Source organism: Polypterus senegalus, chromosome 7 (assembly GCF_016835505.1).
Source record: "Polypterus senegalus isolate Bchr_013 chromosome 7, ASM1683550v1, whole genome shotgun sequence".
Taxonomy (NCBI): Eukaryota; Metazoa; Chordata; class Cladistia; order Polypteriformes; family Polypteridae; genus Polypterus; species Polypterus senegalus.
The window spans coordinates 141585254-141608671 of record NC_053160.1 but is presented as its reverse complement, the minus strand read 5'-3'; the positions used below and the strand labels follow the sequence as shown (position 1 = coordinate 141608671).

General features: G+C 33.5%; 1 long non-coding RNA gene across 1 annotated transcript in view; it reads left to right on the top strand.

Moving 5' to 3' along the window:
* The first annotated feature begins 2281 nt into the window (after positions 1-2281).
* Positions 2282-23418, top strand: part of LOC120532881 — a 35656-nt gene continuing 14519 nt past the window's right edge. The window contains exons 1-2 of the long non-coding RNA XR_005634399.1: positions 2282-2358; positions 6225-6313. This is a non-coding gene — a long non-coding RNA (uncharacterized LOC120532881). The remainder of the gene's footprint in view (positions 2359-6224; positions 6314-23418) is intronic.

Sequence of the window (23418 nt, the reverse complement as noted above, 5' to 3'; positions counted from 1 at the left end):
TTGTACTTTGATGAGCTAGTCTTTATTGTTGGATGTGTCGTCAATTAGGTCATCTTTGAATATTAAATTCATATTACAATGCAAAGAAAACAGACATTTCTAGATAATTTTAAACAATTTGCTAAGTTTTATTTTTGCTGGAATTATACGAAAGAGAATATTTAGTCATTGGCATTGCTATATACTTCAATGCCTTCTATTAATTTCATTTCATCCAGGATGCCAAGTAAACATGCGTACACACATACCCGCAATGCACTCATTGTTTCCGGTTCAGTATAAACTTGAAACAGAAAATACTAAAATGACAAATATATGAAGTGGTCCACCTAAAACTGTCAACAGATCTACTTTTGCATATTTTTATTTGATATGGTTAAAGTATTAAATGTGCAGTTTCATTTAATCACCAACCAAGAGACACATTTTAGATAACCACAAACCAAAACGGAGGTTTACACACAATCACGCAGATAGACTCACTCACATGTGTTGACGGGAAAAAGGAGGTGTTGGACATTTGTTTGAGTTTAATATATATTTTACATTTAAATATATATTTTTAAATTCTTAAACTTTTGGCAATTCTGTAGTTTGTTTTTCCAGTAAAGCTGGAATAGTATTTAAATATTTATGGACACCATTGTTTTTCATTTCAGTCTGTTTCGTACTTATATTGACATCCCATAGACTGTTTACATACACGAGCTGGGTAATATTAGGCCTAATAATTCCATTTTGTCATGTTAAAAACATTTTAAGTGTTTGTTCTATCTCATAGAATGTCTGTCGAATTTGAAATTCGTCTTTAAATTTAGTTAAATTACAGCTTCATAATTTAAATGTAGACTGTTAAAATCATGCGGTCGAACTTTTCTGAATCTAAATGATACTGAATCCAAACACGGCCACAGCAACTCATAAACTCACAAAAACGATGACACCCGAACTACGTGTTCTGTAGTTGCAGGTTATAAACTAAGAAAATAAAATCAGTAAAAGTCACACGCTGTATGTCTCTAAAACATTCTCTGACGTTTATACCGTATGCTATTTAAGTCAATTTACAACAAAACAAAAGCACTTTAGGATTAATTCAAGTAAACTGATAACATTGCCATTAAGTATAGATAGATAGATAGATAGATAGATAGATAGATAGATAGATAGATAGATAGATAGATAGATAGATAGATGTTCATTATTTACACATGAGTGTAAAAACAGGGGAAAACACACACACACACGCACACACACACACACACAGCCTGCTTATTGTTTTACTGCCTTGAGAAGATGGTAATAAATGCGCTGCGTGTTCAAATCTTGCCCTCCGTTTTTCCATCTTCTTTGTCGCTATCTTCGTCATAAATTAAGCAAAATTGCATCTATAACATCCAAACCATTTAATGTAAAATTAAGGCAGGATTTTAACTGTCTACATGATGTTTAAAGGTCACTGTTTAGAAGCCACCTGTAAAAACAGGTTTTATGTTACCCAGCCATCAGTTACAAATTGCCGAGAGGAATTTATTTGTGTACACATCTGCATTTGAAATGGTCAGCATCTTTAAAGGCTGCGAACATTGAGAAAAGTGACCTATTATAGAAGAATCCCAAAAGGGCCGAGATACGTGCACTTTTAAAGGAGATCTATCTATCTATCTATCTATCTAGTATTTGTAGAATATTTTCGATGAAACAATTTCACCTTTTTGTCTTTCTTAATACTAAATAATTTTCAATGTCATACGCTTCTTGTTCTGGGCAACAAGGGCTTATGATTTAAACACACAGCCATTTGAAGCACACTTTTACAAAAGACTAAACTTCTCATTTATCAATACTTTACACATATGCTTACGCTTATTTAAGTGTGCTGTTAAAAAGTATACATATGGGTAATCCAAGTTTTTTTTTTAACTCTTTAATGATTTCTGATTGAGCCAATTAAGGGCCAAGCAGATATATATTATATCCATTAATTTCATGTCAATTTTAAAATATTTATTTACCCTCAGCAAAATTTAATAACTGAGTTTAAATACATTAAGACATAATGCTTACTATTTTGCGTCAAATTATTTGTCCTCGTAATATGTATGTCATTATTAGGGATTATTTAATTATTAATCTCAGAAGTATTCATTATACAGGAATAAGTATTGTGTAGCATTATCTTGTTAAAAACAAACCTCCTCCCTCCCTCTTTCACCCTCTCCTTCTCCCCCTTCTCTCTCTATGTGAGAGTGAGTTAGCGGTTTTGTTGCTAACCACTTTGCTTTGAGTCTCTAGAACTTGAATGGGAAGAAGAGGGGGCTTTTGTCCGACTTGATCCCTGGCTATTTTGGAGCTCAGGTCGGTGTGAAAGGGACGAGAAGGTCACTTGAAATCGCCTTTTATCTGCTGCCATTTTCTCTTTGGATCAGCAACTCTCAATAGACATAATCTAATCGCTGTTAATGGAAAAGATCTCCACGAGAAACTGGAAAACCGTTTTAAGGGAGCATTTATCTATCCTACAAAATTTATATACATCAGCACTTACTGAATTTATAGTGGAACTGATAAGTTTTTTTTTCTTTTTTTTACTGCTGGAATTTAAGTCCTTTACGGATAGCTTAAGTGTTGCCTTAGGTCGTTATACGGACGTGACACATCAAACTTTATAAAATATATAGTCTGTATGCAAATAGTCATAATTGCATAATTAGACTGGGTCAGCAAGAATTTAGCGAGCTCAGGGTGTTTGCTCAAAGTTAACACATTGAACGGAGGTTTTTTTTAACCGGATAATATGGATGTTTTCTACTTTGATGTTAAATAATTTTACTTAAAGATAATTAAAAATCTAGTAAGACACATGTCAAGACTTGCTTTTCATAAACATATTACCCATCAGTATAATTATAAGTTATCAGATAAAACATTACCTGTACGTAGAAAACTCATCTTCATAGAAAACAGACTAAGAAGACACATAGATAGATAGATAGATAGATAGATAGATAGATAGATAGTTTGAAGTGCATATACAGTATACATTAATTTGCAGCAGTCAAAAATACAAAATAATGTATATTCTGGAAGTGAAGCAGATAAATGTTATTTATGCAGATGATAATAGGAATTAAGCTTTGAGTGTTTGTGTAAGATTTCAATTTGTCAATGCTTGGGAGGTGGGTTTAAAAATAGCTTTAAATTAGTAATCACGTGTCTAGTCAATATACGATTGCCCACCAAACTTTACGTAATTTGGATGCAAAGTGACCAACAGTCACTGAGTAGGCAACTTTCGAGTTAGTGTAGCCTGGCAGGACTAATTGCACACAATGACGATGAAATGACTTTTCCAATTATCCTGTGGTTTGAGTTTAGTTAGAAGGACTGTCAGCTTTAGGAATGGGTAATTGCTTTATTGCTCACAAAACCATCATCTGTTTAGAACGTGGGTGCTAATTACTGTGGATGGGCCTCAAAACAGAGACCATAAATCTATTAGCACTTAAGAGTGTATGGTGGTATCGTGCGCAGATCTGTTGCGTACTGTGTATGAAATAGACCCGCTTTTAGAAACGATTGACAAATGCACAACAGTAAGGTGGTTAGTTGTTAAAATGTATTGTCATGGAAGGTGTGTGTGTATATATATATATATATATAACTATATATATATATATATATATATATATATATATATATATATATATATATATATATATATATATATAACTATATATATATATAACTAGAAAAATGTAAAAACATGGCGTTTTAAATGTTTAACTAAATGTGACTCACGAGATGGATCGTTTAGTGTCAGTGCTATAGTTTGTGCATGGTACCACTATAGCTTAATCACTAACTTCTTAATGAAATATAATATACCGCTCATTTGCAGTTCATTTCTTAATTATACTTAATATTATTATGAAATAATTGCAAATTCGAGGTTTCGACACAATTAGTAGTTTAATTAAAACAAGGCAGCATTTTCGTAAACGTTAAATACTGTCAGTTGAAATACAGACACCACTGGAATTAAAACACAGGTTATTTGCTTGTTTATGTGAACGGAAAACATTTTTAATCGCTTTCATCGATTGAAGGAGAATACTTTGCAAAATGTTAATAAGATTCCTCAAGTTGTGTCTCAGTTACAGTATAGTCTCACAAAAAAAAATCCAAGAAATATCTTAATTTGAAAATTATCTGTTCATCCGTCCATTTTATGAAACAACGTAATCCAATTCAGGTCAAGGGGAGTCATCTCTAGCATCTGACATAAGGTTTGTACCACGCCTGGATGGAGAGCCAGTCCAGCGCAATACCCACTCCAGAACTCACTCACTCACTCACACACTCACTCTCTTCCTAACTCACTCACTCACTCACACACTCACACACACACTCACACACACACATACACACAAGCACACGTTTAAAAAGGGACTGTTTAGAGCAGCCCCGGCTCGAATAGTACCGTCTAACCTTTGATACACCCATTTAATTCAAAAGTTGTTTATTGTTTAAGATAGCGACTATTGTGAAACCACTTTAAAAATGAAAACGTTGAACAAAAAACTTCATCAAATGATGTTTATTTTCTTCTTGGGGGGTGGGGGGAGAAAAAATATTGTTAGGCTGAGAAATAGTAGTACAGAGCAAAAATAATAGCAACGAATACCATAATAATAACTCACAAAGTAAAGGAAAATCATGTAGAATTTTACAAAGTCTCATTAAATAAAATACGTTTTCATTTGAGATCGCTAATAAATAAATTTGCACATTTTATTCTTTAAACGAACATCCATTGTTCTTTAATGTAAACACAAATAAACCATGGATATGCACTTCGCGTTTTTTGTGGTAAAAAGCAGATTTGTTCATCTTTTTTATATAAATTTAAAGAAATTAGCATTCTAAAGAAATCTGCTTCATGTTGAAGAGAGTATCCAGTTTACTTCATTATATAATTAAAAGCAGAGTGATGTGTACTGTGTGAAGTGCACAGAAAAGAGACTCAAGTATGCCAGGTTTAATAAAACTTGGAAAGGTTGATCCTTTAAGAACTTTTGAATAATAAAGGCGCAGGGGCTGATTATTAATCTAATTGACATTTCTTTCTTTCTTTCTTTCTTTCTTTCCCGAAATGCTTGTCGTTTTATAAAGAAATTATAATAAAACGAACGTAACCATCGGAAAATGGTAAACAAAATCACTATCAACAGGTTATGGTATCTTCCTCCTTATATTGTTATAAACTAATAAAGTTAAAAAAAGAATAAACTCCACTCGAGAAGAGCATATTAGATGACAATAGTACACATTCATATGTTGCCCATGCTCATGTTGTCTATGTGTCAAGGAAATAAACCCATAGAAATAAGCCATCGCAGAAAAGTCAAGATACTTAAAAACACATAACTGATGCAGGCATGATATGAAACAGGAATCATAAACTGATATTATCCGGTTATACCTTTACATGAAAATAAAAAAAAAACATATTCCTGAAATAACAAATGTTTCTAATCAAGTGATTCTTAAGTGATCCATGTTTATTAAATAACTAACACAGATCAATCAATCAATCAATCAATCAATCTCTATCTATCTATCTATCTATCTATCTATCTATCTATCTATCTATCTATCTATCTATCTATGTCAATTTTAGAAATAACAAACCTTATTCTCAAATAACTGGAAATAAAAGAATTCAGTATTGCATTAATGCGATTGAGCGTTTTAACAAAATTTCAGTATGATAGCGGGTTTCTGTATATATACAGCTTTTTCACCTTAAAAAGATTTTGTCCGTATTTTTATGTTCCTTACCTTAAAATTCATAATATTCAAGCTATGTACTCAATTCATACGTGGATTGTTTACCTTGCGCAGCATTTATTAGAAGTTTCAGCCAATAAACACTTATATATGATTTTAAGGAATTGCTTTCATACGTCAGTAGAATCATGAAGTGTTGATGGTGCACATAAGCATGAAGTCTTTACTGCGCGCACCTTATTCATACTCTTGCTTCACTATATGGCAACAATTCTTTACTTATCTTTTAGCTTGTCTAAAACTTAAATCCACTCAGTTTTGGCTCCACAGGCAGCTATAAATGCAGTGTAGTCTTGAACTTTGTTTTAAGTTACTGTCCACGGTACCAGCTCACCAACGGAAGAGACTGAAACCCAATTTCTTTCGCCTAGGTGTTCCGGTGAGTGTGTGAAGATGATTCGAGTGAAGTGTGACTAGTTCAGCGAGCGAAGAGGGGATCAACAATAAACGGCGATGACAAGTAAGAAAACTTCCACAAATGAATATTAAGCCTAACCGCTAAGAGCTGAAATGTATATAGAAAATAATGCACTCTCCGAGTTCAGTGCTAATAACCAGTTGTCTATCCTTTCTAGACAGCGTGGAGTAAATAATTTATATATATATATATATATATATATATATATATATATATATATATATATATATATATATATATATATATTTGAATAGCTCAATGTCCATGAATTGGAGCTCGATTTTGTCGGCATAATTAACGGCAGAGTAATTAAAATACGTTTTCTAACCTTTCGTGGGTCATTGGGTCTTAGGACCATAAATGAGAAATCATACTGAGAAGAAGTGTATGCGTTCCGCTCAAACACATTACGGGGCCATCGCAATTCTGTGTTTACTGTACATGCTCTGCGTTAGGAAAAATAAAAAATCCAAAAAACAAATACTAATGCAGTACCCATCAATCGAATGTTGTTGTACTGAGATGGCTACGTCTCGATTGTAAGACAGAGCACAGATAAAGGCGGTGGCAGTGCATCATGGTGGGCGTCGACAGTGATTATTTAAATACTCTTTTTAAAGGTTTTGCTACGTTTCTAAACTTTGTGTATATTAAGAGGATTAGTCATTAATCGTACAAACATTCACTCTTATGTAGCTTTCTTTTTTGTTACTCTTAAGTTTTCCGATATTCTTTACAAAGTTTCATTTAACCGTATAATTTAAACACTCTTGCCACTTTTTGTAAATCAAACATTTGCAGATCTACGCACTCTTGAAACATAACAATATAACTAATTCGTTGTACTACAGCACTTCAAACAACTCAGTTTATGCGCAGGTTTATTTGAATTTTTATTAATTGTTACATATAACAGTGCCGTTGATCAATTTTAATAAGCAACAAAATATTTCTACTCATACTTTTAAAAACGATTAGATTTCTACTTAATTCCCACAAATATCTCGGAGATTTTAAAGAGAGTAAATGGTTAGTTATCTTTTTTCTGTCATTTTATTCTTTTTATTATTTGGAATGACTGAGAAAGTTGCAGGTTAGAAAATTGTTCTCATCAGCGATGTGTCAGTCAGTTATTTTATTTCAATATTCTGTAAATCGTACAAATAATACAATTGTTGACTTTTTTAAAATACACCTTTTTTCTAATTGAATACACACTTTTTTTTTTTAGTAAATATTTAATTATTAAAGCCTTTCTCGATCAAGCACAAGTTTAGTCTCATTCTTTTTGTTGGTTTGGTGCAGTGTTGTTTGTTTTTAATGTAATCTTATCTGATGTTATTAATGACGGATGTAATGAGCTCCTTTTTTTTAAACGGTTCCATAAAAACTAAGGCTACGTTTACCTCTCTTGATGTTTTACTGCATGGGTCCTGCTGGGTTAAATTAACCGAAAAGGCAACTGAAAAATAGTCATCATGGTGATAGAAATTTTTCAAGAGAAATATTTGAACATTTTTAAACACTTTATTTTTTTAAACACTTTGTTAACCAGCCTCTATATTTTAAAAACACAGAATTCCTTTGTAATATGAGATCTGGAAAATGTTAATGATGCTGCAAGCATTAAAACAACCTTCCATACAAATTATGCATTTTTCATATGATGAAACAATACCTTGGGTCATGCAAAGTTTTACGAAGGACTTTTGAAAAATCCTGGTTATATATTATCTAAAGCAAAAATTATATGTCATGCAGTTTTCCTGATCTATAAAGCATTGTACAGTTCAAAGTGAAAAAATAAGTTCTTCTAGTGCAGTGCTGGAAAACACTTGGAGAATGTGGGGAGAGCTCTTTATAACAGCCATTTTTCTGTTTGTATAACTTCTCCAGAAAAGCCAGATAAAGGGCAGAAATCAGTAAGTTAGTCTTGTGAAATATGGACTCATTGCATTAAGTTTAAAGTCAATGTAAAATGTATAATTTTTATTACATCTGGGGCAGCATCAGGACCCTTAGACCAGGAGCACTTGCTTTGTCAGATAAACTTCTACAAAATACAAGTGATTAATTGTGCCAGTACTTAATTGTGTGCAGTATCATATTATTCTGAGAAATTAGGAATTAATTTATGATTTTGATTTCTGTTTCTTGACATAAATCAAGATTATCATTTTAGTCTTTCCTCTTTTTCTTCTTGCCACCTTCTTCTTTTGCTGGTTTATAGTTTATGACAAGTGATTTGCAATTTCAGGTTGTATCCATTTTTATATGCTAGTCTCTGCCTTCTTTCCTGCAAAATATTTAAATGATTACATAATTATTGGGAAATGCTCCTAAAAATTAATATTAAAGGCTGCCCTTTTTAATTGGTAGAGATTTACATGTGACTGTATCCATGGACTGGAAGAGTGCTGTTGTCATTGGGAACTGAAGACAACATGAATGTCATTAGAAGCGCCAAGATATCTGAATCAGCTACTTGGCAATAGCATGCCATCATTTTAAAACTAAGTAGGAAATAAAGTAAACACTATTTTTTAACTGAGAATAAACTGAGATTGTATACATTAAAAATGTTTGCGCTTTTCTAAAGACTGCTTAGCAGTATGTGCAGTCTTACATCCAGTGTGGTGTTTTATGTTCTATATTTTATTTTGGGTTTGAGTAACCTCTGCTAAATTGGGGCACTGTGTATTTCAATAAAGCTTCAGGAGTTGAGCAAAATAATTTTACGTAGCAAAAATCTTTTCAGAAGTGATATAGTCAGGGATATTCTGAAAAAAAATGTTGCAATGGGTGCATCATAATTACAAAGCAATTATTCAATCTCCTTATTATCCCTTTGATCTAATCAGACACTGCGCAGGGCACTCAGTCACACGGAATGTGATCTGAATTCATCTCTAGTTTCCGTCAAGTTCTTCTAGTTTCAGTTTTGACAGAAACAAGCAAGTCATATAAAAATAGAAGTAATAGATATAGAAATGTAATAATAATAAAAACTAATAATGGGGACGGTAATTAAATGAAGAAACATGTTTGAGACAGTTAGCTTTAATTCCTCTCAAACTGAACACAAGTGCTTAAACCAGAGGCCAGACGACTGGTGGAGTGGCTGGTCCAATCCACGTATCTCACTGGGTGGTGATGGTGGTGATGGTGGTGGTGGAGTGCTCTAGTATCCATCCATATCAAGCACAGTAGACGTAAGCATGGGTGTATGCATCAATGTGCTGAGGATACAATCTTGCATTTCTTGGTACTGACAAAAAAGTGGCTCAATATTTGTAACCTTGTCAAGGAAAATGGGTGGATGTTTGAGCTAGTGCACGAAGTTATACAGTAACGTAATATTTAAAACTAGCTGAGAATAATAAATATTACAGTGAAAAAGATAAATGTCAGAATACCTTAATAGCAGTCAGACAATAAAACGATGGGAATCATAAGGAAAACAAAAGTGAGCCACCTAAAAGGCCAGTGCGTTTGAATGCTGAGACAAATAGAAAGGAAAGCTACACTTGAATTAAAAAGCATACTGAAGGTGGCATTTCCACACAAAATCAGGTCAGATTACAATGTGCATCCACACAGTGTTGAATAGGATAATGCATTAATAATAGGCAAATATATTTCAATTGTATATTACAAAACATTCAATAAGCTAGTGTCTGGGTTTTGAGATGGCCTGAGCTTCATAATATGTCACCCCTTAGCTGGCTCAATCACTCTTTCTTCCTGTACAATACTTTCATACGTTTAAGTGTATTGAAAGATTTTTATTTGAAGACCTTCTTCACTGCTTTCCTGCTCTCAACCAGCCAGACTCCTGAGATCCGCAGACACTAGGCTTTACACTGTTTTAAAAAGTTGTTCATCGCTCTCAGCAAACATTTACTTTGCTTGTAGGCTACCGCTGTCTACAATGATCTTTCTACATTTGCCTATGAAGTTTCATCAGCAGTCATATTTTAAGCTTCCTTGAAATGTCCCTTTCCAGTCTGGCATTTTTAATTTGCTAAATCTGTTAACTGTATTGTCAAATTTGGATCTGCTGTAAAGACTGCTGTCTGTCTGTTCCAGTATACTTTCAGTTTACGTCTGCTCCATTAGACTCTTCAAGGTTTGTTCCTGTGGAATTCATCATGTGATCGTGTATCATCTTTTATTGCTTTGATTTATACTTTTGTTTTCTGTCTAGAGCACTATGCAGTGATGAAGGTCACAATATGAAACAAATAGACATGCAGGTTAGGTGGATTGGCGATGCTGAATTGGCCGTGGTGTGTGTGTGCGTGCTCGCCATACGATGGACTGTTCCTGCCCTGTGCCCTGTGCTTGCTGGGTTAATGTCCAAGTCCCCCATGACCCTGCTCAGGATTAAGCAGGCCTAGAACGTAGTACTGTACAGTAGAATGATTCGCTTGTGAGTTTACTTCTGTGAACAGAATAACATTTTGCTGTGGGAGAAGTTCACACAATTTGTCCAGAACGTATAAATCGGTCTTAATTTTTTGACTTCTGTTGGTTTTGATAAATCTTAAGAACTGATACCAATTTTCAAAAAGGGGATATTTCGACTAGTTTACATCAGGAGTAAATTTCTAAAACAGTCACATCTAAATTCCAATATTATGTTTCAATAAATCTTTTACCACAACCAGAAGTCATTGTCAATAGTGTTGTAAAATTAAAATTCTTCAGTCAGCCTTAGAAGTTCATATGACCTGTTATATTTTAAGACATCATTAACAATGCCATTGTGTTTGTAATTTGGCAATCGAGACAAAGTAATTAAAACCTTACTACGTATAAGTTAGTATGATTAACGGAAGAACTAAACTCTCATTAGGTGTGCACTATAAAATTAACCATATCAAATAATTGTTGATTACTACACTTAAACATTATCTTTCCTTTTCTTAATTTCTGCGGCAGTGGGCATTACCGTCATTTTGTTTCCCTACAAAGATTTTGTCTCATAATTTTGAGGGATGATAAACAATATTTTGTCTACTGCGCATTACATTTCTTTCAGGTAAAACTACATTGCTAATTTTAAAGAAAAAAAAAATACTCTTCCTCTAACTGCATATGCCTATATCTTTAACTCAAAAGTACATTTTAGGAAGACTTTGTTTAACTTCCTTTGTCAGTCTTAAAAACCTTAATCACAGTGGCAGGGCAATTTGGGTGTAAATGTTAGCGATATATGACTCTTTCAAGGAAATATACATGGAATTAGACCCGTTTTAGTTCTCTGCACATGACAGACAAATACTCTTCAGTAAATCATGGCTGAAATAAATGATTCTGTTTAACAAACTGTAATGCTCTACTACCGTAGATGCTGTCTGGTTTACGTATGTTATTGTTTGCAGTCAATTCATGGAACACTTGAATCCACACCCACGGTCGTTTGATGGACATTTTACAGATTAATAGTCAGGTACCTGAAACATTCATAATTGAACCAGTTGCCTAAGGGTAATAAAACTATGTGTATGTTACCTGCTTAATGCATACACAGTTTTGCATAAAGTTGCTAGAAGACTTGGTATGACAGGGCCTTATAAGGCAGAGAGTTCTATTCGCTGTATTATTTTATGGACCATCGGATGGTATTGACCCAAGCAGTATACATGTCTCTATAATAATAAAACATTGTTTAAATTGACTAAAATTGCATTCTTCACTCACCTATTGTCATTTTTCAAGGTGAGAATACTACAGTGCAATTTTGATTGTAGGCTATATTTGTTTAAGGACAAATAAGGCAACACATACCCTTCACTTATTAGTCACTGGTCACTGCAGAATTTCAATAGTGGTCACAAAGTATTCACTAGGGTTACTTTTTTCTTAGTTGATAGTTTTCACTTAACATTACATTGTAGACAGTGGTTTGTTTTAGGCAGCTATGTCTGCACCTCATTTTTGCGATATGTTCGGCACTGGAGCTTGGATCTGAGCACTTTTGATTATTACTTGATTATCTTGTTTTCAAGTGATGACATATTATAATGTTGAATATTGAGTACTTCACAACATAATACATCCTGCTGAAAAGTTTACTTTCATATCATGGCTTACAACTACAGATGACTGGATACAACCTCTGAATACAAAAATGTCAGGGAATATCGTTTTCATGTAGAAATTAACCATGCTGCTACAGCATAGAAGACAGAGATCCTTAATGATATATCTTTACTACTAAAATCTGGAAACGGTAACATAACACGCTACACTATGCAGATGAACTATCCATATTTCTGGCTTGAAACATACATAAAAAACACAATGCATCCTGCAAAACAAAAATTCACATACAGTACATTATTTATTATCTTGACAGAAACACAGTACTCATTTATTCATTAGTGTTCTAAAAAGGTAACATAATGTAAGTGACAGTATGATAAGGTAAACTTTGTTAAGGTCAACTGGTGGTAAAGTAGAAGTAAACAAAAGTCCAGTTTAAAAGGATGATTTAGAGTGATAGGCAGTCCAACCCTTCAGTGATCATTTTACAATATACAGGGGTGTGATATATTGTACATGACTATAACAGAGTATCATCTGATGCTGGGCCCATCAGCAGTGAGGACATTACATTACAAACATACATCTTTTATCTCAATAAGATCATAGCGCTAGATCAGTTTAATTCCAGCTGGGGCACTTCACTGAAAAGGCCCAGTTCATATTCAGATTCATCAAAGTATGACCACGGGCACCCCTTCTTCAGAGTGAGAGAACATTTAGCCAGTTGTGCTTTTTTTTAGACCTGTCTTCAATCATGCTGCAATCGGAGCACCTCAGAGCCACTCCTGGAGTTAAAGATCTGACTAGCCAGTTCTTTTCTTTTGAATGCCAACATCTGTTTACCTTTTTTTCCTTTTACGGGTATAGGTGAAGTTTGAGGCATATATTAAGCAGGAATAAAGTTTAGCCAGCCCTGATGAAGCTGAACCCAAAGCTAAGTGTTTTCTTACTTTATTTAAATTTTTTTTTTTTTTTTTATCTGATTGCATATGGAATCATTCTTATGAAGACAGACACAATAATAAGAACATTTCCTTAAAAACCACTTGGGATCCGATTTAAAATTTCTTTAAAAACCTGTAAATTTGGTTATATTGTCAAGAGATCTAAATCCTTCCTGTCACTTGGAGACCATGTCTGAAAGAGTACCTACTTTAGACAGCAGGTAGGCTTTGGTTCTCTGAAAGAAATTCCTGAAAAGTAAAAGGGACTAAAGATTTATATGAAGAATAACTAAGACAGGATATAATTTTATAAGTAGAGCACCTGAATCATCAAATAGAGAAAAATCAAAAGAAGATTTAAGATAGCATTTTATGTACTAATACTAAATATATGCATTTGTAAACAGAAATCATAGACAGCTGAGTAAATATTGCACAAAGTTCTAAAATGAAACTACACGGGGCTGTAGAACTGCAAGAGGAATTGCTTTTTAAAACTATATATACGCAACAGGAAGACAGATTGGTAGGTTTGCATCTTCTTGACACTGAAGAATGCAACTAGTTAGTTCCAGATGACATCTGAGCATGCAAGAGCTATTTTACTCTTCGAAGCTTACAGAGGTTATTGCTTTAATTGTTCTATACATACCTGATTATTTAATTATTCAGTTCAGTTTTTACTGCCAATACAGTAAATAAATAACAGGCATTTTAGTTTGCTTTATTTGATAATATATACCAAATGTTTTGATAGATTCTGTAATTTAACAAATAAGATTAATATTTGACAACGTTAGAGCCTTAAGGTTTCATTTTTTTCTGGTCTCATTCAGACTGAGTGGGTTTCCAATTTATGGGTCTCACTGAAGGAAATGAGGGCTTAGAGTTTTATAAAAATTACAGAGGCTGAGGCCCTCATAGACAACTGAATTCTAAAGACATCTCAACCAGGAATTTGAATGGTGGATATTAGGCTGTATAGGCCTCCATATGCCCACATAATACAGTCAGTGATACTTGAGCTAAGTCTGTAGTACAGTCTCTCATCAAAGGCAGTGAAAACTTATGTAGAAAATAAAGAATGGAAGCTACTTAAAACATCCCATGTTATTGGCAGCTAAATATCAAGTATTCATGTCAAGTAGTCATTGGATTAGCAGGTTACATATTAAAGTTTTCACTACCCCATCTTTTTGAAGCTCATCATCACCACAGTCACCACAAATGAATGCCTTTACATTACAGAGGACAGTATACAGTGTACATTCCTAAATTTATTATATTGATCTATCAGTTTTGGACTTTGTGAATTAGCCAATGACTGACATAATTTTTTTAGGCATTTGTAAGGTTTCTAAAATGCGTTGTCGTCATTACAAAAGCATTGCAAAAGTTGATTGACTCAGTTCTTTGTTTGTGGAAATGGTATTGCTTTTTTGTCTCCGTATATATCAATGATTTTTGGCCAGTAAATAATATTTATAAAATATTTAATTTTGAAAAAGTGTTGGGGAAGGAGGTCCAGTTCAATGTCAGTCGGCCTTTGACTTTGGATGTTATAAACACTATGGAACTCCCACAGGTTTATTTTCTCACAGGATGTTGTTAACTTGAATTTATGATTCCCTTCTTTTAATTCTCATTTTGTTAGATTGATTATCTGAATTTTCATTTGTATTTCTATCTCTTTTATTGTTTTTATAACAGATAAAATAATGTGAAGAAGCACAGCTACCCTAGAAAAAGAATTCTTTGGGTGGGCTTAATTCAAGTGATTACACATTAATGGAGAACTTTTTAACAACTTTAATTATTTCTGTAAATACTAAACATGTATGAGTTCAAAAACCTAAGAGGATCAATTTGATCCACCTAGATAGTATATAATCATGTCAGACCTATTGTATTTTGCCTTTTTGATCTAACTCAGAAATCATTTGTGTTACTCAGATTTATTTTAATCAATTAATCATGAAACAAACAGCATGTTAACTGAACACAATTAAAATGCATCCATTACACAATTTTCCCATTATGTGAAAATTTCTCAATTACGTTCAGTTACTCAAACCATAAACTAACATTTTAAGAAGTTTTGTTATTGTGTATTAATGAAGTTGGAAAATCAACTGCTTTTAATAAACATCCTATATTACATAAATATTACATAAATATCCCATATTATGTCCCATATAAAAATACTACCGTGTAACTAATTACACTAGATAATATAACTGTAGGCATATTTAAATTTCATATCCCAGTCACTTTTTTTTTTTGGAAAAGTGCACATTTTTAGGGTTTAGAAAAATAATATTATGTATGTCTTTCCCTGGCCCTCTATAAATGGGTGTGCATCCCCAATATTTGACTATGAGGGTGTTCTCTTATTGGAAATTAGTGAAATGTATCCCAACAATACTTTGCTGTCCAGTACTCTCTTTCTAGTATTAATAAAAAGCTTAAATCAAATGACAATATGCACGGCAATATGCACTGATGTTTGACGTGCTGATTTATATAAGTGTTGTTGGTAGTCTAATGCAAATGAAATTTATTTGCTTTGTTTAAACATCCATCCATCCATTTTCTAACCCGCTGAATCCGAACACAGGGTCACGGGGGTCTGCTGGAGCCAATCCCAGCCAACACAGGGCACAAGGCAGGAACCAATCCTGGGCAGGGTGCCAACCCACCGCAGGACACACACACACACCCACACACCAAGCACACACTAGGGCCAATTTAGAATCGCCAATCCACCTAACCAGCATGTCTTTGGATTGTGGGAGGAAACCGGAGCGCCTGGAGGAAACCCACGCAGACACGGGAGAACATGCAAACTCCACGCAGGGAGGACCCGGGAAGCGAACCCGGGTCTCCTAACGGCGAGGCAGCAGCGCTACCACTGCGCCCTTGTTTAAACATAAAGAAAGCTAATATGACATCTAACAAAATTATGTCAATTGTATTAGAGATGGATAAATTAAGCCTACAGCACAGATATTTCCATATTGAGTTGAATCAACTTAACATAGATATATTCTGTCAATATTTCCCCATATTTTAAAGAATTAAAACCTGTTGAGTGTGAGGATTCAATTTACATTATTTCAGCATAAATTATACTTGTTAATGTGACACCAAATTAACGTTAGGTCTATTAAAGGAGGCATAAGGCTTAAAACATATTAATTATGAGTAACATCAATTAAAGTTAGATGTTTAATGGAAACATATCCAAAGAGCCATTACTTTTTTTTTTTTTAATTCAAAGACTTTATTAATCTTGCGTTAACTAACAATCATCTAGTCTTCACGAAGTACTAAAATTAGATTAATCTGACCTCAGGTGACAAATAACACCTAATATATTTTACTTTGTCATGATTTGTTGAACAAAAAGGAACAAACATAAATCTATTCAGTGCTCTAAACTAGCATTCATTGAAAAATACTATTTAAGAATAATTTAAGCTTAATTGATTGCTGAGATAGACTCCAGCCTCACCGCGACCCTTCACTGTATAAGCAAGCTAGGATGGATGGATGGATGGAGGAATCTAAACACTAATAACAGACGTAGTTTTATATTATGACTTTTTTTTTCTGTTGGACTTGCTTTTGCATTCATATGAAGCCTCCCCATCAAACCATATATATTTTGCTTAGTTAATATTACTAGCTATGTGTTTGTTATGCCAGTCCTGCTCTTCTTCTTCTTTTAGGATAAAACAATATGATGAGATACAGATCTGCATGCTCCCTTCACATATTTACTCCAGTCCTCTTCTTTACACTGTAGGCACAGTGACTACATACTTCATTTAATGGTGGAGCCATAAACTCTCTCCACCTAGTTAATTATTGCCACTTTAAATGAACCAGACAAACAGCCAAATATTCTTTTAAGTTTTCTTCATCTGTAAAGCCACATTCTGACTTAAATTCTTTCTTAAGATTAATACTGGTAATGCTACTGTTAATACGCTGCTACTGCTACAAAACCTGTGTTTCTGCTCTGCAACTTTGCTAGTAGATCCCTCCTTCCATCCGCCCCATATATTATACTAAGAAAAGAAAATTAGGCTTATTTATGATGTCGGTAGCATTTAGGCCATCTGTTGCTTGACATTCTTATATGACATTGACTTTGCATTAAGAACATGTTCTTGTTTCCTCTTTTTACCTCCATGACACTCAAAGCATGTTTGAAATCTTTACTGCTAACCTCAATTTCAATTAAATGCATGACAATTTTAGTCACTTCTGAATAAAATCACATCAATCACTTTAAACATAATATAATACTACACTATCACGAAAGCAGATTAACCAGCAACATAAATGCAGATATCCTCAATGTGTGTCTGGAAAATTCCAAATCTAAGAAAATGAGTATGATTTTTTTAACACTAATAATTGATATTAAAATATTATAGGACACATGATTTTTAGACGTATCATGAGTGCTGCCAGAAAGTAATGGTCCACGGTACCTGGATGGACATTACGTAAAAATATAAAATACTTTGTCAGATAATTTATAGGTTGTTTTACTTTATTCATACTTCAAAACAAATCATTACAAGTATGCAATAATTTTAAACATGTTATCCCAGCAGGATATTGATAAATATAAAAATATGATATTGGGAATAATATACTAATTGTGATAATAACAATGTAAGGAATGGCAAGAGTATAAACTTCGGTGATAGTCACATTGAAGCATTCAATTAGAAAATGTTATTAATAGTGATAGTGAATGTTTTTGTGCATGTTTCCATCCCGTATCAAACAGTGCAGAATATCACTTTGTTTTGCTATGCATTGAAAGGTATACACTACTTTTATTTTTTAAAATTGTTTTGCATTGTACAAATAAAATTGATCCTGCATTGTTCCATGAAATAAAAAAATAATAATACAATTAAGGGTTTTTGATCAGATGTGTATAAATACTACACTCCATTAACAGAGATTAATGTCTGTATATACTTAGAGAATAGAGACTATGCCATACTTGTTTTCCTTTTCTTTTTATTTTGGCCGGCATGCACATCTCTACTTTAAGTGCCACAACACATTGACCTTTACTGGAAGCAAAGGCAGACCGATGGCATGAAACCTGTTCTTCCATGGATCAGCAGTTTTGTAGAATTACCCATTAATGTTAACTGAATAAGAAAAATGTACCATTAGATTGTTTGACAAGTTGTGATCATCCATCTTCAATGTAAGAGACTAATAGTAAATAGTAAAATGGCATGAAAAAGAAACAAAACACCGAAATGTATTTACTCTTTATATTACAAATGGCAGTCAATGCAATTAACATGTTTTTTTCATTGCCTCCTTCAATGAAGTGATTATTTATTATTTGAGAGCTCACATATTTGTTCTATACTTTTCACAGTTTACTTAATTGCTTATTTTTTCAATTATATATCACTTTCAGATAAACAGCTATACATTTAATATATGATAATTATTTCAATATGAAGGTTTGATTGCTAATTTTACTTCTCATTTCTGAATCATTCTTGTACAGTTTTTTTTACAGTTTTAAAATTGTACTATTAGCGACTCTGTAAAACCTTGTGTGGTCAGTATGAAATCTCCTATGTAAAACACATTTATTCCTGTTTTTCTAGTATTTAACTTTCTCTATATTATAATATACATACAGTACATTTTTAATGTATAATTGGAAGAGACTTGTAACTTTGCAGATTTAATTTGGAATTAATTGTACTGCAATTTTTTACGCACTATGTGGAAGAAGTCTTCAGAGCTGAGGGAGTGTGTTTCATGTTTGATTTTTATTGTTCATGTATGCTTGTTTGAACTTCAGTGGAATAGTTTTCTGTCATTATCATTATTATGAACAATGTATGGAATAATTTTCTAGAATCTTTATATGTTGCTTTATATACACAGAAAACCAAATATAATTGTATCCATCATATAGTTTTATTGTCAGGATTATGACGTAAAAATACAACTAACACTGAAATAAGTTATTCCAAACTGTATTGCAATTAAATGAAATAATTATTTATGTCAAATCAAGTTTAATAAAAAAGACTGATATAACTGTTCAGCCACATTAAAAAGCAACTGTCCTATCATACATACAGCACTGCTTGTCTTGTACTAGTGAAACAAATGGATAATAAGCAGCACTTTGCATCTCTCTGATATACTGAAGGAGAGGACAGGACAACTCAAAAATACACATTTACCTCAAGACCTGCTGTATATTTTTTTAAATATGTTTGATAATATGTCACAATTTACATAATTTATTGTTGTTTTCAGCTTCATTGCCTATTTCTTGCTTTGTTACATTGTTTATCCTGTATAGTAAGCATCTACTTTTACAGAACCTCTCAGGATTACTTTCACATTTATATGTTTAAAGTATAAAGTAGACTAATATATAGTATATTATTCTTTACAAATTCTTTAAAATGGTAAAGGAAAATAAGTCTTACTGTATTTCATAAATTATTCTATTCATAAAATTTCCTATGCACGTGATTTCTGGGAGCAGTTTCAAGTGTTGCTTCTTCACCATTCCAGGGGATCGGGTTTGAATCTCAGGCTGAACATGGTCGGTATGGAGTTTGCACATTCTCGTCATATCAGTGGGGCTACAGGTACTCTGGGTTATCCTCTGTCATCCTAAAGATTTGTACCTTACATTAACTGTCATCTCTAAATTGAGTCAGTTTGAACAAGTGTGGTTATGTGTGTGTGTGCTCTATGATGTACTTGTGTCCAAGGTGGCTTCCTGTCTTGCACCACATGTTCTTCAGTTAGTCTTTGGCCCCCACAACCCTGAATTACATAAAGTGGGTACAGAAAATGGATAGATGATCTCCATGCATCCATCCATCCATTATCCAACACGCTATATCCTAACTACAGGGTCACGGGGTCTGCTGGAGCCAGTCCCAGCCAACACAGGGCACAAGGCAGGAAACAAACCCCGGACAGGGCGCCAGCCCAGCGCAGTAGACGATCTCTTACTGCAAAATGTGTTTTATTGACCAAATATAATAAAAGAATATAAAATGATAGTAACAAATATTACTTAAAAATTTTAAAATGTAAGTCATATGGGTTTTTTTTTTTTAATTTAAATTATGCTACAAAAAATCTGTAACTAATTTGTTTGACTATTTCATAGGTTTTAAACAATATTATAAGAATTTGTGCCATTACTGTATACTATGCTTATAAATATTTGATTTTTTAAAATAAATTAACTATTTATGGAGAAAGCAAACCTGCATTATTCACTTCTACAACATCCATTGTGCCTTACTTACAAAAAGTGAGAGCAATTAGGAGGGCATAGTGAAAATGAAAATTTGACTAAGCATACTTAAAAAGTGGACAGATTAGTAGCACATATGTAAAAATGTAGATTAGCCTTATTTATACATTAGCCCATGTGCTTGTCAATATAATTAGAACAACTATAGTAATCAATATAGTATATTAATACTAAAAACTAAATTCAGTAGTGTAAATATCTGAAATGTCCATCCACTTACTTAGTAATTCACTTTTTTCATTATCTGTGCTGCTTTCATTTTTTTCTCTCAATTTATTTCTTTTCAATGTCCCTTAAATATACATACACACATCTATATGTACAATTATATGTATGTTTGTGTTTCTGTATGTGTTTATTGTTGGGATTATTCAGAAAGAAAGGATTAGGCATCAATTAGTACATGAGATATGGTGAAGGTGAATGTGTTTGAAGTGTTTGTCTATTTAATTTTTTTAAGAAAAATCAGCTGTAATATATCCTTCTCGCATCAACTGATTCCTCAGTATTTTCCCAGTGTTGGTGTAAGTTGTTGTCTGTTCTGTCCCCTAGGGCTTTTTCTCTCTGCCTGCTCCATGATTTGGTGTATAAAAGCAGCTCTGAATGATGGATTACTGTGTCATTGCAGCCTGCGAAGGATTAATTTGTTTCATTGATTTCTCTTTAGGCAGAATGCCAGCATTCGCTGCTTCCCACCTTTGCAGGAGACTTTCACTAGTAATAGACGGTAATAGCCTAAGACAAATCAGCCCGTTCTTGTAAAAATAGCACCAAATAACCCTTGCTCTCATGAACACTCATAGATGCTTCTATTGTTCCCACAGCCACGACAGCATTAATAAATAAAATGTAGCCCTAGACCAAAACATGATAATATATCCACAGCGTAACCCTGGCACAGGAAGTACTTGGAAACACTTGAAATGTTTAGTTATATCCTGCTTTACTTGAGAACTCTATATGCATGGCAGTATTTATTTTTGAATAATATTCCATAAATATCACAGTTTTTGGAACGTACTAGAAAATCCTATCCTCTCCAAGTTGAAAGATACCCCATGGAGACCGAAATCCACATTTAAAACATGTCTCCAAAAGAAGTATTCTACAGAGCTACATGCCTCTCACATACACAAATTCACAAAGAGACGTATATGCTTTCACGCTGAAATGCTGTGCTTACACACTCTTCTGAAACTATAGTGTAGGCAGAGAGTGGAGTGGTGACAGGAGGTAATCTGAAGTTAGCACAAACTAAGTGTACTTTTTATATTTGTTACAGTCCAACATCTGGTACTGTAGCCATCTGCCCTTTAACTGCAATGTCATAAACGTCATTCCAAACTTAATGACATCCAGACAGTAATTAGGTGCCAGGTTAGTTGCAATCACAATGCAAGCAAATCACATTCAGACTTGGGATGACTTTCCTGCTGTGCGTGAATACAGCCCTTCAGAACACAGCCTTTCAGATTACAGTTAAGTTATTTTAAAATAACTGAATAAATCACAGATTGAAAAGAATAACACAGCAGCTCTGAGGCAATGTATGGAGAATCTGTTTTTCAGAATCTTCTGCAATTATTCACTCCTTACTCGGCTCCAACCGTACTTTCAAAAAAAGCATCACTGCCATAAACAATAATAGAGTTGATATACAAAAATTGTGTAGACTTCAAGATTATGAGTTAATGCTTAACAGCATTCAGTTCTATTTTCTTTTAGAAAAATGGCCACCGTCATTATTGACTTAAATTACTAATAAGTAATTGTGGCTTAACTCAACAGTGATAGTAGCTGAGAGGAACTACATACAATGACGCTTCATTTTTTACATTTTTTAGCAAGTGCCAACTTCAGTTCTTCGGTTACTTGGACCGTATAAGATTTAGGGTTCAAGAGTATCCCAGGAAAGGAGGCCATTACAAAACAAAACAGCATACTCACAATAAGCAGTATGGGAGAAATATGTTAATTTCCATGCATCAATTTAGCTGAACCTTTGAACCAAAGCAACTTACAATATTACAATAATTTACATATTTTTCTAAACCAGTAGAACTCACACGGTAAGAGAGGTGAGGTTAACAGTGCCATTACCTTAACTACTTGCCTACAATACTTGTACTTGAAAACAGTTGGGGGACACATTTCATGCAGAATACAAAAAGCCAATGGGGGGCCAATAATTATCTGGTATAAGTACAAGCTCTTGAGGCACCTTAACCACAAAATGTAGCCGTCTGTGTAACCATCTATATATCAAATTTATAAAGTACATGGTAGCACAGATCTGAAGACTGTGCTGGAAATACTGGACGCAGGGCAGGAATGAGCCCGGAGTGAGATGCGCTTGCCTCACAGAGCACACACTAGCATAACAAGCATGTGGGATATGGCAAGAAAGCAGAATGCCCTTAAAAACGAACATGAGCAAATGTACAAATTCAGACAGAATTACATTGTTTGACATGTAAATAGAGCTAACCACTGCATCACCATACATACTGTGTAAAAAGCCCATATATTCTAGAATATGTGTATACCAGGTCATGTTACTAGTTGTGCAGGTCACAAGCAGATTTTTGTTAATGAAAACTAAAGTTTATGGAAGTCTGTCATATTATATGTAACATTATATACAGTTTCCCAGTTTTAAAAAAGTGCTCTTTTAACAACTGATACTAATAATTACAAAATGTACAAATGTAGAGCAATCCAAGAAAGTTTTACCAAGGTGTTTTTTAATTTCTTTTTAATATTACCACTCCATAAGAAGAATGCATGAGTAATCATGT